This window comes from Telopea speciosissima, chromosome 3 (genome assembly GCF_018873765.1).
Source record: "Telopea speciosissima isolate NSW1024214 ecotype Mountain lineage chromosome 3, Tspe_v1, whole genome shotgun sequence".
NCBI lineage: Eukaryota > Viridiplantae > Streptophyta > Magnoliopsida > Proteales > Proteaceae > Telopea > Telopea speciosissima.
In genome coordinates, this window is record NC_057918.1 from 44,315,855 (window position 1) to 44,340,459 (window position 24,605).

Consider the following 24,605-nt stretch of genomic DNA (forward strand, 5'->3'; position numbering starts at 1 on the left):
ATTCGTTAGGATTCGTTAGTTTAATTATTGTTAGTTTAATCCAACATCTTAATTAATTTGGTTCACTTTGCAATGTTTTTAAGTGAGTAAAATAGAGTGGCATACATCTCCTTGTGTTCAACCTGTAGCTACGAGTGACCCGTACGCTTGCGGTATTATTTAAACTCAAACTAATATGCTGAAATGAATTATAACATAATGAAATTGTGTTGTATATTTAATTTATTGAATCTTGAAATCTGGAAACAACAATGTGTTGACTGTTAGAATCAGTGGTTGAATATTGTATGTTGTATGTGATTGTTAGACTAGATGCCGTACCTGGCTTGAAAATTAGGCCTGTGGTAGCCCGTAGAATGGGATACGGTTGACACCACCTGACTCATACAATGCCATATAGACATATTGGGCTAGCGTTTCATCACCAGTGCTGTGCACCCTTGCCAACAGGGGTTAAGATGTTGGATGCCTGTGGGAGTGACCATATGAATGAGAAAAGAAAAGAAAAGAAAAGAAAAGAAAAGAAAAAAAAAAAAAAAAAAAAAAAAAGAAAGAAAGAAATGTGATTGCACTGAAAAGGTGATTATGGGCTATAAGCCAGAGAAAAGAAAAGAAATGAAAAGGATGGATGCCTCACATGTTAATCATAGAGGGCTGGTCGGGTTGACCTTGGTGAAAGCTGCGGGAGTTGATTGGTCCTCTCCGACAACTCAATGGGTATATCACGGGAAGGGGTTAAAAGCCTGCACCAGGGATACATGTATTGGGGATTGTAGTAGCACTAACCTGCCTTAGTTGTGATGTTAGGTGGCTAATAAATAAAATTGAACTACGCCTCATGTAGGATCCATATGGTTGTGATTGCAACTGCATGCATGATAATGTTATCATTCACGGGCTCAGTGGAGCTCACACTCTGTTATATATGTTTTTCTGTTAGATGATCCTACAGGTGGATGTCACTGTGGCGGGGAGGCTTATTACCTGGAGGAGAGCCATGGTGGTTATGACTATATTGGTGTGGACTCGGACGGAGGTCATACTATTGGTGCGTGTATTTTCGGTGGTAGCTGAGGATGACCCGTGAAGGGTGTTGGTGTTGACTTTTTATCTTGGGGACTCCTTTTTGTTTTTGATGGAGTTTTCCCCGTTTTACTTTTAGCTTTCTTTCTTTTTGGGGCTCGGGTTACCTTGCCATGTATATATTTCTTTTGTTAAAAGTTGTATATGGTAGAGATAGATACTACTACTTTCTCTGTGGGAGTGAGTGAGGGAATGATCAGACACAGTATTGAACATATTATCATTTCCTGTACTGCTACACTTTTCAAGTGTTTTAATATAAATATAGTTTTTCCACAGCACTCTGAGTTTTACATGATGTATTATGGTGGATGTGTGTCTATGAATGGATTAACTGCTTCTAAATCCGTGGGATTTGGCGGATTGCTGACTTGCAATTCGGGCCACCTACCTAATCCTCCTAGGGGGTGGTTTGGGGTGTGACAGAGCTTGGTATCAGAGCGAGAAGCTCTTTCTACATTCACAGACAGCGGAATAGGAATAATAAATTTGTAAGAAAATAAAACATGTAATAATTAAAAGCTACAGGGGGTAAATATAAATAAACGGCACTACACATATTAAACTTTAATAAAAGGTACCTGTGGCAGAAGCCACTACATAGAATTTAAAATGGAAGTACTACTTCCAATTACATTTGCAAAGGAACAAAAAAAAAAAAACTACATAAACCATGATAAAAAAAAAAAAAAAAAAAAAAAAAAGGAAAGGAGAACTACATCATGTCAGGTTAAAAATAAGAACTGGTGCTAGAAGGCTACTCCTGGGGAGGTATGTCGTTCGGCGGAGGTTGAGTTTGTCTGGAGTCAACGCACTAGTAGGAGTCCTAGAAATCTAGGCGCTACTCCACTAAACCTACTCTCCCCTCGAGGGAAGTGAAGCCCTGATCCATCCGTGTCGACATTTGAGTCAGCTGGGTGCGGAGACCCTGAAACTGTTCCATCATATCAGGCCACCCATAGGATTCTGGCACTTGAGAACTAGAAGCACCAGTCGGCTCATAAGTGGGCAAATCTACAAATTGTACCCCAGTACCCTCTGGATCTCCCTCCTGCTCACCCAGCTCTGTCCCCTCTGCTTCCTCCTACTCCATCTCCATCTCCTCCTCGAACTTGGGATTGCTCTCAGGTTCCCCTTGCATCTTCATCTTCTGGATCGAGGTCTTGCTAATGGGTTTTGATCTGTCCCCATTCGTGTATTCTCTAGCCAGTGTAACCCCGAAGTACTGGAACACAAGAGTTAGGAACTTTCCATAGGGTAGGTTCCCATCAGATGGGTTCTGTGTGTGATAGAGCATCACCTATTGATCACTGGACCCCCCTTACCAGCCCCCAACAGACAATATGTGATATATGCCCAAAGCATAGAAATACTACCCCGGTTTTCGCCCTTCGGATAAATGTTGTAGGAGATGCACCTGCTAATGATCCTAGATGTAGGCTTGTAGTCAACCTCAGTCTTCGGAACCCCTTCTGTCCCAGTCAATGCCTTGAATACTGTCCTCCTAGTCTCTAGAGAAAACATATCGGAAATATCTATCCGAGGCTTGTAATAACACCTATCGCCTGTAATGGGCAGTCCCAAGATCTATGCTAAGATGGTAGTGGTAAGTCTCATATCAACTCCCTTCACCCTGCTCTCCAGACCAAATCCTTGCACTCCAGATGGTACAAGGTTACAATAAAAATACCGAACTAGGTTCGGTTAGCATGGCTGTGTGGGTGACAGCATCGATGCCTAGCCTAGGGCATTAAACCTGGCATACAGTCCATAAATGTGGAAGTCATCCACTTGCACCACCCTTCCATTCACTATGTTCTTGGACTTGAACTTCGCCCAGTCCTTCGAGTTCTCAAACCTAGAGAACCAATAGTGGTCAAACTCCGGTTCCTCAGACGAGGAATCATCTCTTGGCAATGCAGCCGGTACCGTAGATGGTGAAGAAGGTGTAGGATTAGACCACAGCCGTTTGCGGGTCACTGCCTTCCTCGCTGTACTATGCCTACCACTTGTGGACATGGTGCTGCAAGCAAGAAAGGAAAATAAAAACAAATTAGGGCATAAAAATCTGTATTTTTAAACAAAAAGACAAGGAAACTGTGGACAACAGTCCAAAATAGGAGAAAAAGTGTAGAAAACTTACCCTAGATTCGCGTGGATGCGCGGAGGACTCGTGAAGACACGTGGATTTGGTGTAGAAATAGTCAAGGAAGCCTTTGGAGCTCTGCCCTTGAGGTTTAGAAGACTTAGGAAGGAAAATGAGTTGACAATGACAACTCTCGAACTGATATAGCCTGGGCCCTGATTCTCTAGGCGATGCACTGGGTGATGGGACCAAATGCCCAGAGAATCGCCCAGAGAATGGAAATTTCAGCAGTTTTGAGATATTTGTTTATGAGCTTATAGATTCTACCCTAAAATAGTATGATAAACATAATTACAGTATTCAAGTGATTATGTGAATAAAAAAAAATTATATAAATAAATAAATAAAATATATATATAATAATAAAATAAAATTGAATAAATAAAGCAATAATGGAGAAAACCACATTGGAACAAACTAATAGGATAAGGAGTGAGTGGTTTAAGGAAATAAAATTTTCTTTTTAAATGGCTTATTTTAAACATAAATTATACGTTTAAATATTTAAATATTATATGTTCATATATATGTATGTATGAACCACTGTATGAGTGATGCTGTGCAAACTTGAACATAGATACATAGGCATATTGAATTATGTGGTTGTAGAATCTCGGGAACTTAGGCCTTACCATACCCATAGCCTAGCCCAACAAGGATTAGACCTAATAGGCTGCCGAGCAAGATAAGAACCCCGTAGGTACTGTAATACTGTGTGCAACCTCGAGCTGACCTATTTATTTTCCTATCTATGCTACTTAATTTTCCTATAGTGCCACACTTAATTTTAAGTTGAGTAGCCATAGTGACCTGATACTTAGAAATTCTCCATGATAGGACTTTATTACGTTGTTCGGGCTTGGAGACCCCAGCAACATGCTTTACATTAGACAACTGAGGAAGAGACTAGCCTAGATATAAGAGATACAGTCCCGGGCCGAGAACCGATTGATTGTCTTCTTGGCACTTACAGATACTAGTGGACCCAAGGGTCGTGCCATCTACCTTTCCTTAGCAGACGAGGTTAGGAGTGATATAGGATACCTTTACGTGCAGGCTCATATTACTAGGACAAAGTTGGAGAGACTTGCATGCTAGACACAGGTATAAAACTAAGAAATTTCTATTTAAAGTAAATCTTCAACATAACATCATGCATAACAAATCATGGCATAAAACACTCCACGAACATGAGACACTTAATAAAAACATTCAATAAATAACACACCTTACTAAGATGATAACATGATTTCACTGGAACTGTAGATTAGGTAATGTACAAGTGATCGTTAGGAATTATATGTTGACCTCGTTAGAAGTGTGGGGAATATTGAACATATAGCTTCTTTCAGAAAAGCAATTATGGTCAACACTAGATCCAACCGAGGTGGTCGTCGAGAAAAACGCCCTTGATTTGTTCCAGAAGTTGAGCTGTCGGATGGAACCGAAGCTCAAACTTTTGAAGTGTCGACTACTTCGCCGAGGGTTCCAATGGCTGCCCAAGGTACTGCCGCTGCACCTCAGCCAGGTATAGCAGATGGAGAGGTGAATACCTTCATGACCACCATGATGCGGACCATACAGCAACAACAGGAGCTGCTGGGCCAACAATTTGCGGCCATGATCAAGAGCGAGCAGTACCACCACCACCACCCAACCGATCAATACTCTTCCCACTACCCGTGCCCTAATACATAGCAAAAAACTCTATAGCTAAGGTGATGGAAAGTTTCAAGAAACTCCAGCCGCCCATGTTTTCCAAGTTAACTTCTGAGGCAATGCAACTGGAATGGTAGATTAGCGCCTTGGAAAAGGCATTTGATGTACTTGAATGTACGGATGCGTAAAAGTTGATATGTGCTAGATATTAGCTACAAAACGAGGCAAAAGCATGGTGGAAGGCAACCAAGCCTAACCTTGAAGCAGCTCATCCAAATCCTACTTGGGAGCAATTCAAAGAAGTCTTCTTCAAGAACTACTTCCCTGAGAGCTTTAGGGACATGAAGGAAGCCGAGTTCTCTGCACTCGTGCAAGGAACCAAGTCTGTGCTGGATTACCAGTAGTAGTTCGAAGATCTATTCCATTTTGCTCCGGAACACCTGAAAGGGGAAGTTAGTAAGACGAAGAAATTTGAGAAGGGACTCAAACCAGAGATCGGGTCCATTTTGTCAATTATGGATATTCGGGATTACACACAAATGGTCGACAAGGTGAAGACCATGGAAGACAGATTGAAGGAGAAAGAGAAAGAGAAAGCTACAATGTCGCCCAACTTGGGTAAGAGGCCAAGTAATTACCAAAATTTTGGTTGGCCGAGCATAGTTTTCTGAGGAACTAGTTTGAGCCCTAACCAACTCTGTACCGTAGACCAGATGTGGGCCAGAACTCTTTCCACTCCACTTATTACCGGCCTACCCAACCAACTCCAAGTCAAGCGACAATAGTAGCTTCGCAAGCCCGACCTGTAACAAGCCAAGTGAGCCAAGCCTCAACACCGATCGTGTTGTCCAACAGATGCTATGTGTGCCACAAGGCAAGACATATGGCCAGGGAATGCATGCAACGCGGATACAACACTTACTCTCCAAACCAATCCTATGCTCGACCTTTCCAGCCATGGGACAATCGGACTCGAGGAAAAGTGTTCGCGCTGACTAATGAGGAAGCGGAGGCAAACCCCAAAGTAATGATCGGTAAGTCTACTGAACACTACTAAATTATAGGGAATAACCTATGGATGCCAGAAAACTAAATTTTATACAAACCCTAGGTACCCTGATTGTCTCGTCCGTCCCCGCAAGAGTACTATTCGACTAGGGCGCATCCCACTCTTTTGTTTCCATCACCTTCGCGAGTAGGATGACTATTCAACCAAGGGACATTAGGCATGATTTAGTAGTCAACACACAGACTGGTAGTGTCGTAATCCTGAAGGAAGTCTATGACCCCTGTCTGGTAGAAATTTGTGGGAAGAACTTAACCGCATGTCTGATTAAGTTCGATATGAAGGACTTTGACGTGATACTAGGCATGGATTGGCTATCCGCCTATAGAGTTAACGTCATGTGTGCGGAGAAGAAGATTATATTCAAGTTAGATGATGGCTCGGTTTTCACCTACCAAAGTGAACCGATGAAGAAGCCCAAAAGAATAACCTTATCCACCCTCCAAGTGCGAAAGTTGATGGATGATGGATGCCAAGGCTATTTGGCCACGGAAATGGATACCGAAGCAAAGATAAAGCCTTTGGAGGAACTTGACGTCGCTAGAGAATTTCCCGATGTTTTTCTAGAAGACCCAGCTACCTCCTGATCGAGAGACAGAGTTCGCAATCGATCTGACTCATGGTGCGGCATCGGTATCAAAGGCACCATACCAAATGGCACCTATAGAGTTGAAAGAACTACAGGTCCAACTACAAGACTTGCTTAAGAAGTGATTCATACGACCTAGCGTGTCTCCCTGGGGAGTGCCTGTGCTATTCGTAAAGAAGAAGGATGGTAGTATTGGTCTGTGCATCGACTATCGAGAACTAAATAAACTGACAATCAAGAATCGATACCCGTTGCCACATATCGATGACCTATTTGATCAACTATAGGGAGCAAAATTTTTCTCCAAATTTGATCTTAGGTCCGGATACCACCAATTAAAGATCAAGAGTGGTGATATTCATAAAACGGCATTTAGAACTCGATACGAACATTATGAATTTTTAGTATTATCATTCGGGTTAACCAATGCCTCGGCAGCATTCATGGACAGGATGAATAGAGTATTCCATGATGTGTTGGACAAGTTCGTCATTGTATTCATCGATGACATTTTGGTGTATTCTAAGAGTGAAGAGGAGCATGCTTGACACCTTACCTTCATGCTGCAACGATTACGGGAGCACCAGTTGTACGCCAAGTTCAGCAAGTGTGAAATTTTGGCTCCACCAGATTGGATTCTTGGGGCAAATCGTCACCAAGGATGGCATCAAAGTAGACCCGGACAAGGTGAAGGCGGTTCTTGAGTGGGAGACACCGAAGAATGCCACCGAGATCCAAAGCTTCTTGGGCTTAGCCAGGTACTACCGCCAATTTATTGAGAATTTCTGGTGCATCTCGGCACCCATGACAAAGCTAACAAGAAAGGTGCAAAATTTGAATGGGCCGACACTTGCGAGAAAAGCTTCCAAGAGTTAAGGAACCGATTGGTGACGGCACCAGTCTTGACTATTCCAGATGGCATCAGAGGAATGGTGGTCTGCACTGATGCATCCCAAACAGGATTGGGTGGCGTATTAATGCAGAGAAGTAAACTGGTAGCCTATGCCTCAAGGCAGCTGAAGGAACACAAAAAGAACTACCCCACTCATGGCCTAGAGTTGGCTGTGGTAGTCTTTGCGTGGAAGATGTGGTGACATTATCTTTATGGTGAAAAGAGTGAGATCTTTAGCGATCACAAAAGTCTGAAGTATTTCTTCACCCAAAAGGAGTTGAATATGAGACATAGACGGCGGTTAGAGTTAGTGAAGGACTATGACTGTGAGATCCAGTACCACCCTGGCAAAGCCAACGTAGTAGCGGATTCGTTAAGCAGGAAGTCCCAAACCGCATATCTCGCTTCCTTGGTTGTAAGCGAGCAACTGATAGAAGAAGCTCAGAAGTTTGATCTGGAGCTTATGATCAAAGGAACGACTATGCATTTAGCAGCCATGGATATACAGTCGTCGATCCGGGAAGAGATAATTGAAAAGCAGCCTGCTGACCCCGAACTAGCCAAGATAATTTGGGAAGTGCAGCATGGTGTCCACAAGGACCCAGACTTCACACTGGCCCATGATGGGGTCTTAAAATTCAGAGACAGATTGTGCGTGCCTGATGACTATGACGTGCAAGACCGAATTCTTAAGGAGGCGCATAATTCACCCTATTCAATCCACCCCGGAAGCACAAAAAAATGAACAAGGATCTGAAGAAGTACTATTGGTGGATTGGAATGAAGCAAACCATAGCCATATACGTGTTCGAATGGAAGAGTCTACAATAGGCACTGGGATCTCAACTAAATCTCAGCATGGCTTTCCATCCACAGACGAACGGACAGTCCGAAAGAACAATCCAGACTCTGGAGGATATGCTCAGAGCCTATATATTGGAAATGAACGGCAGTTGGGATGCCCACATACCCTTGGTGGAATTTGCATACAATAATAACTACCACTCCACCATTGGCATGGCACCATATAAAGCTCTTTATGGTCGAAAATGCCGGACCCCGTTGTATTGGGACGAAGACGGAGAACGGAAGTATCTTTGGCCTGAAATGATACAGACAATCTACGAGAAGGTGAATATAATTAGAGAAAAGATTAAAGCGGCCCAATCAAGACATAAGAGTTATGCCGACAATCGAAGGAAGAACATAGAATTTGGGGTCGGAGAGAAAGTATTCCTTCGAGTGTCTCCAACAAAAGGATTGCTATGTTTCAACTAGAAGGGCAAACTAAGCCCAAGATTCATTGGTCCTTACAAAGTCCTCAACAGAGTGGGACCCGTAGCATATCGACTAGCATTACCGCCATCCTTGCAAGACATCCATGATGTTTTCCATGTGTCGATGCTAAGGAAGTACATCAACAACCCGTCACATGTACTCTCAACTAAACCTGAACAAATGGATGCAGATATGACCTACAAGGAGCAGCCAACGGAGATATTGGACAGAAAGGAACATAACCTCCGTAACCGCATGGTCGTATTCGTCAAGGTTTGATGGGGAAACTATCCCATAGAGGAAGCATCGTGGGAACGTGAAGAGGAAATGCAGGAAAAGTACCCCGAACTATTTGAATTACAAGGTAAGCCAATTTCGAGGATGAAAGTTTTGTAAGGTGGCGAGAAATGTCAAGCCTGCCCCTAAACGGCTGGAAAATTTTAAATGAAGGACAGGGACCTCTAGCCAGACATCCAAACACCCTATGGAGCATCACTCCAATAGTTGAACCTCCAAGGATGTCCTCTTACATACTTTCCAGAAGATGGATTGCAGCCCCATGCAGTTGCACTACCCTCAGCATACTGTACTACATAAACCCCAGGTATTCTCTCTCCTATCCGTAACTATGGGGCCCACACCTGTAAAGATGTGTATTAAGCCCTGGGTGAGGTATTGGTGCAAAGCCCAAGCCCTGGGCCAAGCCCCTATGCAAGCACAGAGCCTTTACAGCTTTGTTGTATTCTTTGGGTGATGCACTGGACGATTGACCCAATCGCCCAGTGAATCGCCCAGAGTGGCTGAATGGTGTATTTTAGATTCTAGACATGTGGGGACCACCCATACAAACCATGGACACCCTCTAGGGGTAGATGGAAATTTTAGGAACCACTACCTACCCTTAGACCCCTGTGGATCCCACCTGAGTTGCCAGAATGGCTCATAATCAGTTTAAAAATGCATTCTTAGAATAGGGGGCTGGCAACCAAACAGGCCTTAAATAAGGTTGGCCTATAAATAGGCAGGCCCAGCCCAAAATTAGAACCTTTACACTATTCAAATCAAGGAGGGAGGGAAAGGAGAGGAAAAAGAGAAGGAAAAGGGAGAAAAGGAGAAGAAGAGGATGGAAGGAGGGAGATCACTCCTTGCATTCGGCCTCTGTTCTTGCAGCCCAGATCAACCTCAGGTATATATTTTTACCTCCTTATGCTGTTGTTCCCTATATTCTCTTATGGATCTCTGCTCTGTGGGGGTGAATCTGGCTAAGGAAAGCCCAGAACACCTGGGGGCTACCTTGTGTTGCCTCAAATCTAACATGCAAACCCGTTGCATGTAAGATCTGAGCATATTTGGTATGATATACCTACTATTTTACATCTGAGACTGAGATCAGTCTCTGTGCCAGACTGCACTGCCCAGTTGCACCCAGAACAGGCAGTCAGGGCTTGGATATGAGCATACAAGCTGCTCCTTGCCTAGCTCTGTGTAGGAACAACTTCCAACTATGATATTACATGTGGAACCATCCTTGCATGCAGCCTAAACTGTGGCCTTGAGCTGGAACACAGCTGGGCTGTTGTTCTTTGAGCTGCCTGGACAGGTCCTGGCTTCCAAACGGAGGAACCAAGCTATGATCCATGAGGACCATTGGATTCCACTCCTCATGGGGTCCCTAACCACCCTACATGCATTTAGGATCGATTCCAGCACTGCCCATGCAGAAAAATCCAAGAAAAAGGGCCTGTTCACGCCTCAAACAGGCTCTGGGCGATTGGGTCAATCGCCCAGAGACGGAAAATGGGTTGTACTATTGTCCTGTCTATGTGGGCGTTCTGCAGTGGGCCATACACAGTGTGAGGAGGTGGTAAATGAACAAAATACCCCCCTTCACATCTGTTCAATGGTATCCATACCTTGGGTACCCAAGTGGGCCCCACAGGGCCTGGTAACCATGCCAGGGATGGTCCAGCAAAGCTGCAGTCCTGGGAACTATTTTGTACAACTATCAAGACCATGTATAATTGATTACACTGCCATATACCAGATCTAACCCTGATCCACATCTCTGGATGATGCATCGGGACATGGACCCGAAAGCCCAGTGCAAGACCCGGAGAATTCCAAGTGATACCAGACTGAACACCTAGTCAGACCAGTGAGCCTAGACCAACACTATGTTATCCAAAACATCTTTGAATATTAATTAACACATTTCTGATTTATTAAATTAGGATTTGATCCCATGCTCAAGGTGCACAACCAGACACCGACCAGAACTGAACAAATAGCTGAACCAGTAGGATCAGACCAAGATGAGTGAAATGTCATCGTGTATGTAAATGTAACATAACTAATATGCTGAAATGAATTATAACATAATGGAATTGTGTTGTATATTTAATTCATTAAATCTTGAAATCTTGAAACAACAATGTATTGATTGCTGGAATCTATGGTTGAATATTGTATGTTGTATGTGATTGTTAGACTAGATGCCGTAGCCGACTTGGAAATGAGGCATGTGGTAGGCCGTAGAATGGGATACGATTGACACCACCCAACTCATACGATGCCATATAGACATATTGGGCTAGGGTTTCATCACCCATGCTGCGTACCCTTACCAACAGGGGTTAAGGTGTTGGATGCCTATGGGAGTGACCATATGAATGAGAAAAGAAAAGAAAAGAAAAGAAAGAAATGTGATTGCACCAAAAAGGTGATTATGGGCTATAAGCCAGAGAAAAGAAAAGAAATGAAAAGGATGGATGCCTCATAGGTTAATCATAGAGGGCTGATCGGGCTGACTTTGGTGAAAGCTACAGGAGCTGACAGGTCCTCTCCGACAACTCAATGGTGTATCGCGGTAAGGGGTTAAAAGCCCACACTAGGGATACATGTATTGGGGATTGTAGTAGCACTAACCTACCTTAGTTGTGATGTTAGGGGGCTAATAAATAAAATTGAACTACACCTCATGTAGGATCCATATGGTTGTGATTGCAAGTGCATGCATGATGATGTTATCATTCACGGGTTCAGTGGAGCTCACACTCTGTTATATATGTTTTTCTGTTAGATGATCCTACAAGTGGATGTCACTGTGGCGGGGAGACTTATTACACGGAAGAGAGCCATGGTGGTTATGACTATATTGGTGTGGACTCAGACGGAGGTCATACCGTTGGTGCATGTGTTTTCGGTAGTAGCTGAGGATGACCCGTGAAGGGTGTTGCTGTTGACTTTTTATCTTGGGGACTCCTTTTTATTTTTGACAGAGTTTTTCCCGTTTTACTTTTAGCTTTCTTTCTTTTTGGGGCTCAGGTTACCTTGCCCTGTATATATTTCTTTTGTTAAAAGTTGTATATGGTAGAGATAGATACTATTGCTTTCTCTGTGGGAGTGAGTGAGGGAATGATCAGACACAGTATTGTACATATTATCATTTCCTGTACTGCTACGCTTTTCAAATGTTTTAATGTAAATATAGTTTTTCCGTAGCACTCTGAGTTTTACATGATGTATTATGGTGGATGTGTGTCTGTGAATGGATTAACTGCTTCTAGATCCGTGGGATTTAGCGGATTGTTGACGTGCAATTCGGGTCACCCACCTAACCCTCCCAGGGGGTGGTTTGGGGTGTGACATGTCTCCCTTTCTCTCTCTCTCTCTCTCTCTCTCTCTCTCTCTCTCTCTCTCTCTCTCTCTCTCTCTCTCTCTCTCTCTCTCTCACATTTTTGGAGGGGAAATATGGGACCTTCCACTCTTATTTTCCAAATTTAATACTCTTTTGAATATTAGATCAAATTCCTGTATGATTCTTCCTAAAATCCTATTCAAATTTTGATTTGTTTTCCTCCAATAGAATTATTTCAAAGGAATCTTTGGTTTAGGGTTCTTAATTTAAAATCAGATTTGGTAGTTTTAATCTAACTTAACTTCCTTATTTTTCTAGGATTCTATTTTGTGGAGATTTTCTCTATCCATAGAGAAATGATTCTCTTAGTGCTGAGTCCCCAACCAATGAGAGATTGCCACATCACCTCAATCCTCTCATTAAAAAAAATCAAATAAAATCTATATAATTTACATAAGTCATTCAAACATATATCCTTTAAAATAATGTTATTTTATTAAGCTATAATAACTAAAGTATAATTTATTAAGTCCACAAATGTTAGGCCCATTCACACTAGGACAGACCGGTTTAGGTTTAGCCCAAATTAGGTTAAAGTATGTTTGGTTGTACTAATTAGAAATTAATGAATTATTCAAATAGTGAACATTTATTAAATTACTTATTAAATTATTTATTGTGGAAAATTTCAAAATTACCCTTTTAGTTTCTCTCTCCAGAAAACCCTGAAAATGATATTTTTACCCTTTTTGGTAAAACTTTTAGAAGAACTCATGGGAACTAACCTTGACTATGTACGGACTTATTTTGGCTTAAAAGCCAATAAAATATTATTTTATGCAAAAGTACTAACCCCTGATTGGTTGTCTCAAGGCCAAAGTGCTCACAGGGCTTTCGCAAAAATCCGATCATCCTTCTGTCACTTCTATAGGATATACATAATGAATAAAGTTTTAAATTAATTCTCTTATTATTCCAGAATATTACAATCCACCCCCATTAAAGAAATTTCGTCCTCGAAATTTACATATCAGGATCTCTAAACTGTTGCAGATACTTGGATCGCATTTCATTTTCTTTTGCTCATAAAGCCTCTTGAATATCATAATTCCTCCAGAGAATTGTCACCAATAAAATAGTACAATCTCGTAGGACTTTCTCCTTTTGATCCAAAATCCAATAGGCATTTCCTCAAAATCTGAATCACTCTCTCTGACTGCCCATCTATTTGTTGGTCAAGATATTTTATTTAGAAACTTAACCAATTTACTAAATTCGACTTTGATTAGACTAAATCTATTGATCGATATAAATAATATCCAACATGGTCTACCTTAATAGACCAGAAAATCAACTTGGTTCCTGGTTAAAACGTTGAGTCACTAAGCTGAACCAAAATTAACCTATTATTCTTAAACCACTAAAGTAACATGCAACCTTAGCTAAATCAGTATCTAAAAATTTCTTGATCATTATCTCTATATTTCTGGCCAATTATTTATACAGAATAGGCTTGACTATAACTGAACCACTCACACTTGAGTTGGACTACCAATGAATTGAATCAGAATTGACTTGGTCCACAAATATTCAACATTTATCCATATAGAATCATGCAAGCTCAAACCCTTCGAATTCTTTTGTGTGAGTCACACATAGTCATGTATCACATAATCTCGCATACATGCACCTTACATTATAAGTCAAATTGTTTTTACCTTAGCATGTACAATCAATAGATTTCCAAAAAATTTCAGGTTATTACATCCTCCCTTCCTTAAAAAAATTTCGTCCCCGAAATTATGTGTCCTTTAAACTTGGAGGGTCCCATAAATCTAGGCTTAACTTGTCCTCCATATCAAACATCATTATTCCCTCATCAAAATATTAAACACTAGTGTAGTTGGAGGTTAAACAATTCACCCAAGTTGTTTAAGTTCAAACCTAGGTGTAATGTCTCTATGTTCAAAATCCTTTGTCACCAGTTTTGAAGTTCAAGGTTCACTAAAACTCATCTCTAATGATTCTCATGTTGTTTCATAAATCAAAGTTCATCCTTAGTTGGTGGTGGTGGAGGATTTCCATCATTTGGTAGTGCATTGCATTGCCACCTCGCTCTTCACAGAGATGTTTTGGTCAAGTACAAAAGATCAACAACTCACTCCCAAAATTGTAACTCATAAGAAAAAAATTGTGTTTTCTCCAAGTCTGCCCGTTTACAGTAGAAATTAAGAACTAAAACTTCTGAAAGTCAATATCAATGGAAATTATTTTAAATGAACCTAACTTAGAGTTTTTAAACATATCCAAATATCATACTATAAACATTTGTGTAAGTTAGGTTTCTATGTTCTCCAAAATCAGTGTACTTAACAAATTCTGACCCAAAATTTTAAACAGTGGGAAAATGGGTTTGCCGAACTCAATTCTGTCCCAAATTTTTCAAAAAATATAAAAGACTCCTAATAGTGTTTACAGTCCAAAAATCACCCAAAATCTTGAACTCTAAGTTCCTCTGTGAACCCTTTCTTCCTCAGGTTCCAGATTTTCACCAGGACAGTACCACTCAATTCTCTCTAATTATTTGACCTATCAAACCAACTCTATTTTAAATGAAATTCGGTGGAGGTCCTCTAGACATATAGAAGTATCCCAAGTAAAATTTTTAGATCCAATTTTCACACCTAAGTATGTCAAATATCCAAATCAAATCCAGACTACCATAGTGTTCACTGCAGTGAAACTTTTCCTAAGTTACAATGTTCAAGTGTGAGTTTTTATGTTCTTATAGGTTCAATGTCAGTGTCTTAGGTTCATGTTTCTAGTTCTCTTTTCATCCTAAAATAGCTGCTCTGATACCACTCTGTAACGCCCCCAAATCCGCTCAGGAGTTTAGGTCGTTAACGGTCCACAAGATCGATAGTCTTAGCGAGAAGAAACCCGAGTGTGAACCAAAATAAATCATAATAGCCTCAAATTACAGTTGTTACACCCGTACCCAAACCTCTACTAATTTAAACTTGTGTGTAGGGGCAAAGCTCTATTATGTTGGGGACCTCTGGAACATCACTAAATCAACCTATAAGATCTTCATTATGTCGGATGGTGAGCCTGTTGAGGAGAGATTTCTCGATAGGGATCAAGGGAGGTTCATCAACGACTCCGCACATGTCAACCTTCCCCCAAGACTACCCCCTTAGAGGAATGAAGGTATGTACAATTCACATTATTTTAGTTCCAATTATACCCCTGGGGGAATTGGTGTACCAACCTCCTCCATTGATGCCCATTAATACCCCCTCTTTGGTTGGGACCCACTCATAGAGGTCTTAGCACTTTGGGGCCTCTGAACTGCCATTTGGAACTGGCGGCTCATGCATGAGCCGCTAGCCCATGATCCGTTAGATGTCAGATTTGTCACTATGAGGCTAAGGGCAACTTGGTTCGACCTTGCCTTGACCCAGGGCTTAGCCAATGTTTAATTTAGGTTATTTGGGACCCAAGGGACCCATTTTAAACTACAAGCCATGAGCCTATGGACCGTTTGGGCTACACCTTAAAGTAAACCCATTTTGGACCTTAAACCCATCCCCAAGCCAAACAAGACCTAGACCATTTATATAACCTAACCAAAACCCTATCCCTCCTCATTTCACTCATCTCACAACCCTTGAGAGAGCTGAAAACGTGGAGAGCAAACCAAGGAGGAAGAAGGAGGAAGAAGGGAGAAGGAGTGAGTGAAGAAGGTCTCCATCTCCATTTGAGCTTGCCTTAAGCTCACATCTCTTCCCTAGTCAGCCCTTCACTCACCAATGGAGTAGGAGTCCATGGAAAGGTTGTCTTGGAGCCCAAGCTTAGCTTAGAAACTCCTTCTCTTGCAACTCTTGGCTGGAACTCATTGTAAGCCATCACTTCCACCTAGTTCTTATGCTAATTTATGTAGATTTCATGTATTGATGTCCAATCCATGCTCCAACCTGTTGGATGTAACATTTATGTGTCTATCAAACCCAATTTAATTTGATTAAATTAATTAATTTAGTTTTATTTAATTATGTGCTTGTCATAATTGTATATTGCATTTGCCCAATTCAAACCGTTTTGTCCATAACTACGGATATATTTGGGCAATCTGTTCTATGGTTGCTATATTTTACATTCGTACAATAGTGATTAGACCAAAATGTAAATATATGCATATTTCATGTTGAACATGATCCACAGGGATTCTCAAATTATTCACCGTCAAGTTATAGTTGCAACAAGAATCTCCGGTAGTTATTTTTTCTGTACTTGAGAGATATTTGCCATTTTATTTATGTTCTATACATTTGTGGTGTGTTAATGGTTGATGTCTACCGAAAAGACTGACTATATATCGGCCGCTTGGTGTGCACAATATAAATAGTTATGGATGTGATTCTCAATAAAATTTCCACTGTCTGTAAAGGAAGAACACCAAAACAGAGTGAACGGATTTGATTGTGCCAAATCCAAGGCCTTGGTATTTTGTAAAGTGTTTGCAAAGATTATTTTATTTTATTAATATTAAATTAAATATATTTTGGAAAAGAGTTTTCAAAGAGTTTTATGGCCAATCAAAGTCCTCCATACTCTCGTGATAAATTATAATGGACCGGAATTGTGGCGGTGGCATTTATTCCATAGTTGCAATGGCCCATTATAGGTGTTAGTAGTGTGGGGAGAAAATATAATAAAATTACCTACCACAAGGGGTTTTTCAGGTTACGCCCTGGTAGGATCATCCTTTACTATGATTTTAGATAAATTTTGTCTTTATATACAATTTAAGATAATCTTATGGGCTACCCTTTAGGATCACACTACTTGGTTAGATCTGGACCGTAGGTTTGCAACCTCCTCAATTATGTCTCTATATATATAAAAAGACCTAAGGCCAAAGATGATTGATGATGATAGAGAAAAAATCATTAGAACAATTTGCACAAAATTGTGAGAGAGCTTAGAGAGAGAAAAAGAGAGTCTTCTTCTTCCTCATGCACTATTGGCCATTTGAGGTGAAGCAAGCTTGGGAGATCTTCTTCAAGTGTTGCATTCCTTTGGAGGAACACACCATTTGAGTGTTCTAGGTGACCTTGCTCTCCCCTTGAGGTTAGTACATTAATGTATTTATCGAGATCCTTGTATGCTCATAAAATTTTGTGATTACATGAGAATCCCATCGCTTCCGCCGCCACTAACAATTGGCATCAGAGCCTAGGTTCTTCATTAAACACATGTCAAAATCAACTTGCAATGTTCTTCTTCTTCCTCTATTATTGTTTTTGAGTTTTTTTGAATTTTGAGTATTGTACACAAAATTCGAAGTTGACAATAAATGAAATGAAGGAGAAGAGGCCACACCAGCCAGAACCGCCGGTCGGTAGTCGCGTGGGCAGCGGCCCTTGCATCTCAAAAAAAAAAAAGGGTCCATGGGGGTTGGGTAAGATGATGATTTTTGAAATTTTTTATGTGTGCATGTGATGTAGATTTAAAAAGTTCATCTTCTTCATGTCAAATTCCATCTTGTAAGCTCCATTAATGGAGTTCTAGTTGAAGCTATTTTAATGGAGATTGCTTGAAGATGTTCTAATTGTGTTTTAAACACAATAGGACTTTTAGCAAAGTTTCCTAATTAGATTAGAAAACTTGTATTTGAATTAATTTCCTATTTTGGATAGGAATCTAAATCTAATTAAGTTACTCACAATTTAATGAGAATTTAAAAGGAGTGGGATTCTGATTTCCTATTTGGAATCAAACTCTAACTATTTTCTCTCATGAATGGAAATTAATTTTAAATAGGAATCCTAACTTGATTAAGAAAGTCCAAATTAAAATAGGATTCTATTTAATTGTAAATTGACCCATGGGACCCACTTTATTAATACATGGGTTGGACCCATGGGACCCACACGGTTCGGCTTTGGGCCGAACCAAGGGCCGACCCACATGGGTTTAATTGATGGGCTGGTCCATGTGGATCGGACCACTTGGGTTGACCCATGGGCCGACTTGACTTGTAAATAAAAAAAAATGTTTTGAATGAAATATATGCAAATTTTATTTTTTAATTTAAGGTTTCACTTGGTGTGATTAATGAAAATTGATTGGCCATCGAGTTTTATGAGAACCGAAGTGCATTTTCATCCTACCATCGTTTAATTAAAGAAATTATAGAATAGTTCTTGAAATTGTGTAATTAAACAAGTATGTGTGAAATTATAATTTTGCCCTAATTGCATTTTGTTATGAGATAATATAGAGAATGCAATGCTTTCTTGAATACATGCCTACCTATCATGTATAGATTGCATATCCAAGTGTTGGGTATTAAAGTTGATACTTGAATCATTTTTAAAGAGTTAAAAGTGGGATTATGAGATTCATGTGGTTCTAGCACTTTGATTTTGAGCAATTGATCTAACCATTTGTTTTGTAGCATGGAATGGTCATGGAAGTAAGTATGTGATGGTTGTTTTATATTTATGTCACTTCTTAATTTCCCCCCTCTCTTCTTACCCTATTCTAAATGGTTGATTTCCCTTGGGCAGCCCTATAATTGGAGGGTTGGTTTCCCAAGATTTTCTAAATGGTTGTAAAATTTTAATCTTTATTTTTAAATTCATGAGATGTAATTTAATTTTAAAGTCATGGATGTAACCGCTTGAAGGCATAAGATGATCTTTGAGATGAAAGAAGAAGAACGTGACTTCAAGGAAGACAAATTTTTGAGTGGGAGCTTCTCAAGTTTCAAGGAGTTGAAGACCTTCGAGAATCCCATGACCATACCATATTATTGCTTACTTTATTTTCTTTATATGGTTTGCTACATGTTAGTACATAGGATAATATTTGTTTGTGCGCGTTACTAGATGCATGTGATGTATGCTGGTTAGGAGTAACATGATTAATGCGTAGTAATATTAAAATTACCTTATTACCCTTGACTAAGTAAAGCAAGTAATAGTGCAAAAATCTTTAACGGTTAGAATCCCATGACCTCCTATCTTGATGAGAGAATGGACTATCTATAGACCACTTTGGGAACTCCAAAAGGCTAACCTTAGTGATCAGTGGATAAGTAGCATCCTCCCATCTCTAGTGCGATAGAAACAATTATAGTAAATAGGTATAGCCTGAGTGTCAGCATTACCTAAGAGCCATGAATTATTTTGAGGAGATAGGTACCCACTTGACTTGAGTGTGCAGTGAACTCCGAAAAGCTAAGCTGTCACTCAGGTGGCCAAAGTATGTTGGAGGTCAACCCTTATATTAGGATATTGACAGCAAAGTATATACACAATGAACTCCGAAAGGCTAAGCTATGCATATTAAAGAAGACTCCAATTCACATTTTTGACTGAGAGGGATGTTGATTTTGTGAGTTACCATTGGAATGTGATGTATGTTTCCTTAAGTATTTCGATGGTATGGTAACTAATTAATTGCTTGTACGTTATTTGTAGACCCTAACTGCCATCAATATGACCAACAACGCCACCCTCAATTCCCTACTTAATGACAATAGACTGACCGGGACTAATTACCCCGAGTGGAAGCGAAAGCTTATACTCGTTCTAAAGGTAGAGAAGATCCACCATGTCATTTCTACTGATGGACCTCCCTTACCCCACACCATTGAAGGTGATGACTATGTGACTTGGGAGACCTTCAAAGAGAAGGACGCTCTGGCCACCGCCTATATTCTTAGCTCCATTGATAAGAACCTCCAGAGCTCATATGATGACCTGGAATCGGCCAAGGATATGATGGAACACTTAGAGCAGACTTTTGGCAAGCAAGATCATCTTGCACGCCACCAAATCTCCTTAGCGCTGTTCTCTGCAAAGATGCACGACAGTACCACAATCCAAGATCATATGATGAAGCTTACCAAGCTCTTCTCTGGATTGGAGAATAAGGGTACTCTATTTGAGTTGGACTTCAAGATAGAGATCATCTTTGCCTCACTTCCTGATGCCTATAGCTCCTTTATCATGAACTTCCACATGAATAAAGTAGTGGTTAACAACGTCTCTGAGCTTACTAACATGCTTATAGAAGCAGAACGTACACTTAAGAAAAATAAGGTTGTTTCTCTTGTTACTGAGAAGAGTTCTCAGGGTTCAAAGAACAAGAAAAAGAAGAGGACTAAGAAAAGCAAGAAAGGCAAGGCAACCGGTGTGAAAGAGGGAGGTGTGCAGGAGAAAAAGGCCAAAGCTGACAAAAGAAGTGTTTCCATTGTGGCAAGATTGGACACTAGAAGAGAAACTGCCAAGAGTACCTAGCTTCCTTGAAGAAGGACTATTTGTGAATCTTTTGTTGTTTCTGAATCTCTTATGTTGGTTGGACCAACTAACATGTGGTGTGTAGACTCTGGGTCCACCGCACACATTTGCAATAAGTTGCAGGGGTTTCAGGAGAGCAGAAGGACAAGAAGGAATGAGATCACCCTCAAAGTTGGAACTGGAGATGAAGCTGAAGTAGTAGCTGTAGGAACTTTTTTCATTTATTTTAGCAATGCTGGTTATTTGAGACTTGATAATTATTATTACGTACCTGGATTTAGTAGGAATTTGATTTCGGTTTCAAGACTTATTAATGATGGTTATAAGATTTCATTTGATAATGATATGATCATTACTCTTCAGGGCAAGTTTATTGCCTCTGGTTTTAAATTGAATGGCCTTTACTTTCTCAATTCTATCTTGAATGAATCCGGTGATTCCAGCATGAATGTTCACGTAGTGAAAAGAAAGTACTCTCTAGATAATCAAACGTATTTATGGCATCTTAGACTAGGCCACATAGGGATAGACAGGATAAACAGGTTAGTTAAGGATGGACTTCTTGAAAGCCTAGAGGTTCTGTCATTTCCAACATGTGAATCATGTCTACAAGGTAAAATAGCTAAGTTACCCTTTCCTAAGAAAGGAGGAAGAGCCAACAGAACGTTAGATTTAATCCACTCAAACATTTGTGGACCATTGAATATCACTCCTAGGCAGGGATATCAGTACTTCGTCACTTTCACCGATGACTATTCACGTTATGACTATGTTTATCTAATGCATTGCAAATCGAAAACCTTTGAAAAGTTCAAAGAGTTCCAAGCCGAGGTTAAGAACCAATTAGATAGGCACATTAAATGCCTCAGATCCGATCGAGGAGGTGAATACTTATCCTAGGAATTCTTGGACCACTTACGAGATAAGGGGATCTTATCACAGCTGACGGCACCAGGCACACCACGATAAAACAGTGTGTCAGAGCATAGAAACAGAACTCTATTAGACATGGTTCGATCCATGCTCACCTATTCTCAGCTGCACTTGTCATTTTGGGGATATACATTGGAAACGGCTATATACATTCTAAACAGGGTTCCAAGCAAGTCTGTGGCCAAGACACCATATAAGTTATGGATAGAGTGCAAGCCTAGTCTACGACACTTTAAGGTATGGGGTTGTGTTTCACATGTGAAATGATAGCATGCAGACAAGCTTGAACCCAGGACTGATAGATGCTATTTCCTAGGCTACCCCAAAGGCACTGTAGGTTACTATTTCTATAACCCAACAGAGAAAAAGGTGTTTATAAGCAAACACGCCATGTTTCTTGAGGATGACCAAATTGCACCCAGAACTGAGCCGGTTGTAATTCAAGAGTTGGATAACATGGATACTCAGATGGTCCCTACACCACCCGTTGAAACTTCACCACCAGTTATGAATCCTATAGAGCCTAGGCACAGTGGGAGAACAATCAGGGCTCCTGACCGTTTGGTTTTCTTTAGTGAGGAATCAAACAAAGTAGAAGAGTTCTACATGGTCGCCGATACTTTGAATACGGATCCCTGCACCTACCAAGAGGCTATAGGAGATGAAGATGCAACTAGATGGTTAGATGCTAAGAAAACCAAAATGGACTCCATGTACTCTAATGGCATTTGGGCTCTAGTGGATCCACCTGAAGGCATTAAGCCTATAACATGCAAATGGATCTACAAGAAGAAGAAAGTCACCGATGGAAGCGTGGAGAGATATAAGGTAAGGCTGGTAGCCAAGGGCTATACCCAAAGAGAAGGCATAGACTATGAGGAGACCTTCTCGCCAGTCGCAATGTTAAAATCCATTCGGATTTTACTTGCCATAGCGGCACACTTCAATTATGAGATCTGGCAGATGGATGTCCAGACAGCCTTCTTGAATGGACGTCTTGGTGAGGACATTTACATGTCTCAGCCAGAGGGGTTCATTTGCCATAGGGAAGAGAATAAAGTGTGCAAATTGTTCAAGTCAATTTATGGACTTAAACAAGGATCTAGAAGCTGGAGCATCAGGTTTGATCAAACGATCAAAGAGTTTTGATCAAAACGTTGATGAGCCATGTGTCTACAAGAAATTCAATGGGAGTTCGGTCTGTTTCCTTGTCTTGTATGTAGATGACAAACTTCTCATTGGGAATGATGTTGGAATGCTCACTTCTGTTAAGAAATGGCTTTCCACCAACTTCTCAATGAAAGACCTGAGTGATGCCACGTATATACTAGGCATTAAGATAGTTTGAGACAGAAAATGCAAGATTTTAGGTCTGTCCCAAGCTAATTACATAGATAGTTCTGGAGAGGTTTAACCCTCAGGACATAGAAACTATGAAAGGGGTTCCATATGCTTCGGCCATTGGAAGCCTCATGTATGCAATGTTATGTACCAGTCCAGATATTTGTCATGCAGTTGGTATGGTTAGTCCATTCCAATTAAACCCTGGACAGGAACATTGGACAGCTGTTAAGTACATCATGAAGTACTTGAGAAGAACAAAGGATTATTTCCTTGTTTATGGTGTAGATAACTTATCAGTAATAGGGTACACAGACTCAGATTTCTAGTCAGATGAAGATGACTAGAAATCGACATCTGGCATGATATTTGTGCTAGGAGGAGGGGCTGTCATAAGGAAGAGTGCAAAGCAGAAGTCAACGACGGATTCCACAACTGAGGCTGAATATTTAGCAGCTTGTGAAGTAGCTAAGGAAGGGGTATGGTTGAGAAAAATTTTCTCCCACATGGAGGTAGTACCTGACCTCGTCAAAGACCCCATGACTTTGTTATGTTATAACAAAGGATCCATTGCTCAAGCTAAGGAACCAAGAGCAAATAAGAAGAACAAGCACGTGGAGCGCAAGTATCATCTCATTCGAGAGATAATACAAAGAGGGAACGTATCGATTGCCAAAGTTGATTCTGCAGATAATTTGTCCGACCCCTTAACCAAGGGACTGACTCCAATAATATCTAATAGACATGTTGACAACATGGGGATAAAACTTGTTGGACATTGGGTTTAATGTACTAGTGGGAGATTGTTGGATGTAACGTTTATGTGTCCATCAAACCCAATTTAATTTGATTAAATTAATTAATTTAGTTTCATTTAATTGTGTGTTTGTCATAATTGTATATTGCATCTGCCCAATTCAAATCATTTTGTTCACAACTACAGATAGATTTGGGCAATCTGTTATATGGTTGCTATATTTTACATTCGTACAATAGTGATTGGATCAAAATGTAATATAGGCACATTTCGTGTTGAACATGATCCATAGGGATTCCCGAATTACTCACCGTCAAGTTGTAGTTGCAACAGGAATCTCCAGTAGTTATTTTCTCTGTACTTGAGAGACACTTGCCATTTTATTTATGTTCTATACATTTGTGGTGTGTCAATGGTTGATGTCTACCGAAAGGACTGACTATATATCGGCCGCTCGGTGTACACAATGTAAATAGTTATGGATGTGATACTCAATAAAGTTTTCACTGCCCGTAAAGGGAGAATACCAAAAGAGAGTGAACGGATTTGATTATGCCAAATCCAAGGCCTTCGTATTTTGTAAAGTATTTGCAAAGAATATTTTATTTTATTAATATTAAATTAAATGTATTTTAAAAAAGAATTTTCAAAGAGTTTTATGGCCAATCAAAGTCCTCCATACTCTCGTGATAAATTACAATGCACCGGAATTATGGCGGTGACATTTATTCCATGGTTGTAATGGCCCTTTATAAGTGTTAGTAGTGTGAGGAGAAAATGTAATAAAATTACCTACCACAAGGGGTTTTTCAGGTTACGCCCTGGTAGAATCGTTCTTTACTATGATTTTAGATAATTTTTGTCCTTATGTGCAATTTAGGATTATCTTATGGGCTACCCTTTAGGATCACA

The 24,605-nt window shown here is 40.4% G+C and overlaps 1 pseudogene; it reads right to left on the bottom strand.

The window, feature by feature from the left end:
* The window catches only part of LOC122655210, a 41,970-nt pseudogene extending 38,868 nt beyond the window's left edge, over nucleotides 1-3,102 (bottom strand).
* Nucleotides 3,103-24,605: the final 21,503 nt, after the last annotated feature.